At 34.1% G+C, this 5,940-nt stretch overlaps 3 non-coding genes across 3 annotated transcripts in view; all 3 read left to right on the top strand.

The window, feature by feature from the left end:
* Positions 1-2,610: 2,610 nt before the first annotated feature.
* Positions 2,611-4,596, top strand: LOC142242785 (small subunit ribosomal RNA). Its single transcript, XR_012724185.1, has one exon. It is a non-coding gene; the product is annotated as a small subunit ribosomal RNA (ribosomal RNA).
* A 466-nt stretch (positions 4,597-5,062) lies between these two features.
* Positions 5,063-5,241, top strand: LOC142242799 (5.8S ribosomal RNA). The gene has a single exon (XR_012724196.1). It is a non-coding gene; the product is annotated as a 5.8S ribosomal RNA (ribosomal RNA).
* A 350-nt stretch (positions 5,242-5,591) lies between these two features.
* The window catches only part of LOC142242794 (large subunit ribosomal RNA), a 3,931-nt gene continuing 3,582 nt past the window's right edge, over positions 5,592-5,940 (top strand). Inside the window, exon 1 of the ribosomal RNA XR_012724194.1 lies at positions 5,592-5,940. This exon is cut by the window's right edge and continues 3,582 nt beyond it. This is a non-coding gene — a ribosomal RNA (large subunit ribosomal RNA).

Here is a 5,940-nt window from a genome sequence, read left to right as displayed (position 1 = left end):
TGGTCAAAACAAAGTCATAAACAATTCGTCAAAACAAACTAATAAAACACTTGGTCAAAACAAGGTCATAAACTATTCGTCAAAACAACGTCATAAAACTCACAAACAAAATTATGGGAAAAACCCAGGTAGATCTTACCACACAATTTCACTACCACTCGCTTTAAACAACGCGCACACGCACGTACACTCTTCGTTTTCAATCCACGCACAACTCACTGGGGAAAACCCAGGTAGATTTATCCACCTTTGCGAACAAAACACGCACTCGATTTAAATCGCGCACACTGCTTTACTCAGGTAACACTTTTTTAACACAATTTATTTTCACTTTTTATTTTTTCACACAATTTTCGCTATTTTTTACACAAATTCGATTTCTCCGCTCAAAAAATGGCACGTCCGTCGTTGATCCATTCATGCGCGTCACTCGTTGCAGAGGGACAGTAGGAATTTATCTTCTGGAGTTTTTAAGTAATAGAATATATTGAGGGGGTCATTCCATTGAAGTATATCCAAATAATTTAATCCGCCGATCAAAAAAACGCACATTTTTGAAATTTGAAGACTTTGTCAAAAATTTCCCCTAAAAACTCATATAAATTTGTGAAAATCTAACCAATTTTCAGGTTTTATAGATTAAAATGTTTGTATTTATTAGTACTTTCATCATAATAAGAAAACATTTATATATTTTCATTGTTTGGTAAAAATTTTGCGAAAATCCCGTTTTTGAGTAAAATCAAATTTACCATAAAATGTATAGAATTTGTCAGAAATAAAAGTTTTATACATCAAAATGAATTTGTTTATTAAAGCGTACGTAGTTCTAATGGAAAAAATAAAAAAATATGATTTTCTGTTAACCTTAGGTGTATTTTTTGTGAAATTTCCGTTTTATTTCAGTTTTTGGTCTATTTTCTTAAAAATTTTGCAAAAATTCCAAATATTAACGGATATTAGAGCTTTATATCTTAGAATAAAAGAAAATATTATAGCATTATAAAAATATATAAATTTTATAAGAGTTTTTAAGATTTTCTACATTCACATGCAGTTTTATTCGAAAAAGACCATTTTTGGGCAAACTCAAAAAAAATGTAAAAATTTCATAAAAAATCGAAATTTGAACGGAAATGAATGATTTCTATGTCAAACGATGTGATTTAATTTGTTATATTTTTTAGTGGACAAAGAGTTTGGGGTTTTTGGATACATGAAACAGTTTTTTTGAAAATATTATTTTTTTTTGGAAATTTTGGAAAATTATTTTTTTTTTTTTTAAATCACTGTTTTATTTTTTTTTAAATGTTATTCCATAATATAATGGCAATTATTAGTAGAAATAAACAAAAAATGATTCGTTTAATTCTATCGACTATAACCGATTTTATTAACAATTTAGCGATTTTGGGCCTTTTTTGAAAAAAAAAATATTTTTTTAAAATTATATACAACAACAAATATGAAATTTTTTTCCACCAAAAAATCCATAATTTCATTCCCGATCGTATGATATATGGTTTATGAAATTTGGACAACGATTTAAGTTTTTATTAAAAAAATACGTGTTTTGCAAGTACCCCAAAACCGCTATTTTATTTTTTGTAATGCTTATATCTCAAAAAGTACGGGAAAGAAAAAAAAAATTTTATGTCAACTGATAGATAATTTTGTTGGGAATATTTAATGTCAAAAGTTTTTATAAATCGTTATAGGTTTTAATTATTAAAAGTATTTAGAAGTTGAAAAAATAACAATTGCGAGACATGTCCGTTGAAACTACTATAGGTAATGGGTCTGTCATGAAAGCAATGGTCGAAGACAAAAATCATTTCACTATGAGCATACTGAATGATATCGACTAAAGCATTGCTAGTGGTTGAACGATGTGTCTTGGGCAAGCACACAGCGACTAGAGCAGACACACAAGCAAGTCAAGCAGTCATTCGGCATTTTAGTCGAGCAATGGCTAGTGTTTGCTATGTGTTTAGTATGGGTTTCGTTGATTTTACTTGAAGTGAATCAATGAGATGCTATGAGTGGTGGTTGATCGAATGGCAAGCGAGCTCGCATGTTAGTATAAGCAAGCAAGCAAGTCAGTCGATGGATGAAGTGAAGCAACGACAAACAACGACGACGATGGCACTTAGTTGGGTCATCATATTCATGGTGTGTTTCTTAAATTTCATGCAAGCATTTGAATGAATGTATGGAAGGTAAGAATAAAGGAATATAATTTTCTTTTTTGATTAGTAGCGTTGTTATGAGGCAAAGTAAAATTTGTAAGTCATACACACTGCTATGATGAGGAGAAATGAAAATATTCAGAAATTATGTGTGATTTTTGAAAATGTTTATCAAAATGGTAAACGAAAAATGAAATTTTTAATTTCATATTCAATATCAAGTGTATTATATTGAGAAATATTTTACACTGCGATGTGAAGAAGTAATGTTGAAATAAAATATTACAAAATAATATTGAAAAAAATACAATATTATACCAAAGAATTTGATTTAAAGAGACGAATATGTAGCTATTGCAGCGCATTTCGTTGATTTTTTCAAATTGGTATTTCGATTGAAAAAAATACTATTTAAAACATTATTCTGGTTGATCCTGCCAGTAGTTATATGCTTGTCTCAAAGATTAAGCCATGCATGTCTAAGTACACACGAATTAACAGTGAAACCGCAAAAGGCTCATTATATCAGTTATGGTTCCTTAGATCGTTAACAGTTACTTGGATAACTGTGGTAATTCTAGAGCTAATACATGCATTATAAACACGGACCTTTGGGACGTGTGCTTTTATTAGGCTAAAACCAAGCGATCGCAAGATCGATACTTTGGTTGAACTCTAGATAACTTGCAGATCGTATGGTCTTGTACCGACGACAGATCTTTCAAATGTCTGCCCTATCAACTTTTGATGGTAGTATCTAGGACTACCATGGTTGCAACGGGTAACGGGGAATCAGGGTTCGATTCCGGAGAGGGAGCCTGAGAAACGGCTACCACATCTAAGGAAGGCAGCAGGCGCGTAAATTACCCACTCCCAGCTCGGGGAGGTAGTGACGAAAAATAACAATACAGGACTCATAATAGAGGCCCTGTAATTGGAATGAGTACACTTTAAATCCCTTAACAAGGACCTATTGGAGGGCAAGTCTGGTGCCAGCAGCCGCGGTAACTCCAGCTCCAATAGCGTATATTAAAGTTGTTGCGGTTAAAACGTTCGTAGTTGAACTTGTGCTTCATACGGGTAGTATAGCTATAATTGTAGTTTGTACTATACCTTATGTATGTAAGCGTATTACCGGTGGAGTTCTTATATGCGTTAAATACTTGTATTTGCGTATGTTCCTCCTATTTAAACCTGCTTCAGTGCTCTTCATCGAGTGTTGTTGTGGGCCGGTACAATTACTTTGAACAAATTAGAGTGCTTAAAGCAGGCTCCAAATGCCTGAATATTTTGTGCATGGAATAATGAAATAAGACCTCTGTTCTACTTTCATTGGTTGTTAGATCAAGAGGTAATGATTAATAGAAGCAGTTTGGGGGCATTAGTATTACGACGCGAGAGGTGAAATTCTTGGACCGTCGTAAGACTAACTTAAGCGAAAGCATTTGCCAAAGATGTTTTCATTAATCAAGAACGAAAGTTAGAGGTTCGAAGGCGATCAGATACCGCCCTAGTTCTAACCATAAACGATGCCAGCTAGCAATTGGGTGTAGCTAATTTCATGGCTCTCTCAGTCGCTTCCCGGGAAACCAAAGCTTTTGGGCTCCGGGGGAAGTATGGTTGCAAAGCTGAAACTTAAAGGAATTGACGGAAGGGCACCACCAGGAGTGGAGCCTGCGGCTTAATTTGACTCAACACGGGAAAACTTACCAGGTCCGAACATAAGTGTGTAAGACAGATTGATAGCTCTTTCTCGAATCTATGGGTGGTGGTGCATGGCCGTTCTTAGTTCGTGGAGTGATTTGTCTGGTTAATTCCGATAACGAACGAGACTCAAATATATTAAATAGATGCTTTCAGGATTATGGTGTTGAAGCTTTTATAGCCTTCATTCGCGACCGCAGTAAAATGTGTTAGTGTTTGAATGTGTTTATAAAAGTGGAGCCGTACCTGTTGGTTTGTCCCATTATAAGGTCACTAGCTTCTTAAATGGACAAATTGCGTCTAGCAATAATGAGATTGAGCAATAACAGGTCTGTGATGCCCTTAGATGTCCTGGGCTGCACGCGCGCTACAATGAAAGTATCAACGTGTATTTCCTAGACCGAGAGGTCCGGGTAAACCGCTGAACCACTTTCATGCTTGGGATTGTGAACTGAAACTGTTCACATGAACTTGGAATTCCCAGTAAGTGTGAGTCATTAACTCGCATTGATTACGTCCCTGCCCTTTGTACACACCGCCCGTCGCTACTACCGATTGAATTATTTAGTGAGGTCTCCGGACGTGATCACTGTAACGCCTTGTGTGTTACGGATGTTTCGCAAAAGTTGACCGAACTTGATTATTTAGAGGAAGTAAAAGTCGTAACAAGGTTTCTGTAGGTGAACCTGCGGAAGGATCATTAACGTGTTCCAACCGTAAAACAAAAACGTTCTTTCCATAGCAATATGGTAAGAGCAAAACAAACAAAAAACTTTTACAAAACAAAAATGTATATATTTTATATACACAATGTACTGGGATTTTTCAAACACTTGAAAATTTCATACATTGAGCGATCAACCTAGATCGTAAAAAAACAATGTACTGGTGGATAAATGTTTTTTTGAAATCATACATTGAAAATCATACAATTATAGTTGTACTTATACTTGTTATAAGTTAATGTTCTTTTTTATTTCAATTTAGATTTTCTTAATTGAATTTCTATTGCGAGATATTTAAGAACTAAGACATTCGCAACAAACTTTGTATGTAAAATAGAAAATTATTGAAGAAATTGATATATGCCAATTGATTTTGGTGTATTTTTGATTTCTTTCAATAAAATGAATTGTGACCGTATGTAAAAATATGAAAAAAATAAATATCACTCTAAGCGGTGGATCACTTGGCTCATGGGTCGATGAAGAACGCAGCAAACTGTGCGTCATCGTGTGAACTGCAGGACACATGAACATCGACATTTTGAACGCATATCGCAGTCCATGCTGTAAGGTACTTTAATTAATTTTAAGGTGCTGCTTGGACTACATATGGTTGAGGGTTGTAAGACTATGCTAAATAAGTTGCTTTTATGATCGACCTTAGTTGGTTGTGTTTTAAGCACATATTATATTACTGGATGGAAATTTCGAAAGAGATGAAAATCCATAATATGAATAGTCAAGATAGAAATACCTCATTGAAAAAATCGTAGTATTTTCAAACGAAATACATATATTTTTTTTTCAATTAATTGAGGAAGGTCTAGCATAAAATAATTTATGAACTAGAATTGTCTCTTTTTAAATTGAAAGATATTAGAATAATAATATGGAAAAGAAAAGATTTTTTCAATTGAAAATGATGTATGTCTATTTAAAATGTGGAAATACACAAAATTAGTAAATGTTTAAACAACCTCAACTCATATGGGACTACCCCCTGAATTTAAGCATATTAATGAGGGGAGGAAAAGAAACTAACAAGGATTTTCTTAGTAGCGGCGAGCGAAAAGAAATCAGTTCAGCACTAAGTCACTTTGTCTTTATGGCAAATGTGAGATGCAGTGTATGGAATGTTCAATTTCTAGTATGAGAAATTAGCGATTTAAGTCCTTCTTAAATGAGGCCATTTACCCATAGAGGGTGCCAGGCCCGTATAACGTTAATGATTACTAGAGAGCATTTCCAAAGAGTCGTGTTGCTTGATAGTGCAGCACTAAGTGGGTGGTAAACTCCATCTAAAACTAAATATAACCATGAGA

This window comes from Haematobia irritans, unplaced genomic scaffold, assembly GCF_050003625.1.
Source record: "Haematobia irritans isolate KBUSLIRL unplaced genomic scaffold, ASM5000362v1 scaffold_6, whole genome shotgun sequence".
NCBI lineage: Eukaryota > Metazoa > Arthropoda > Insecta > Diptera > Muscidae > Haematobia > Haematobia irritans.
The sequence above is the reverse complement of the archived record's forward strand: the minus strand, read 5'-3'. Positions and strand labels throughout refer to the sequence as shown.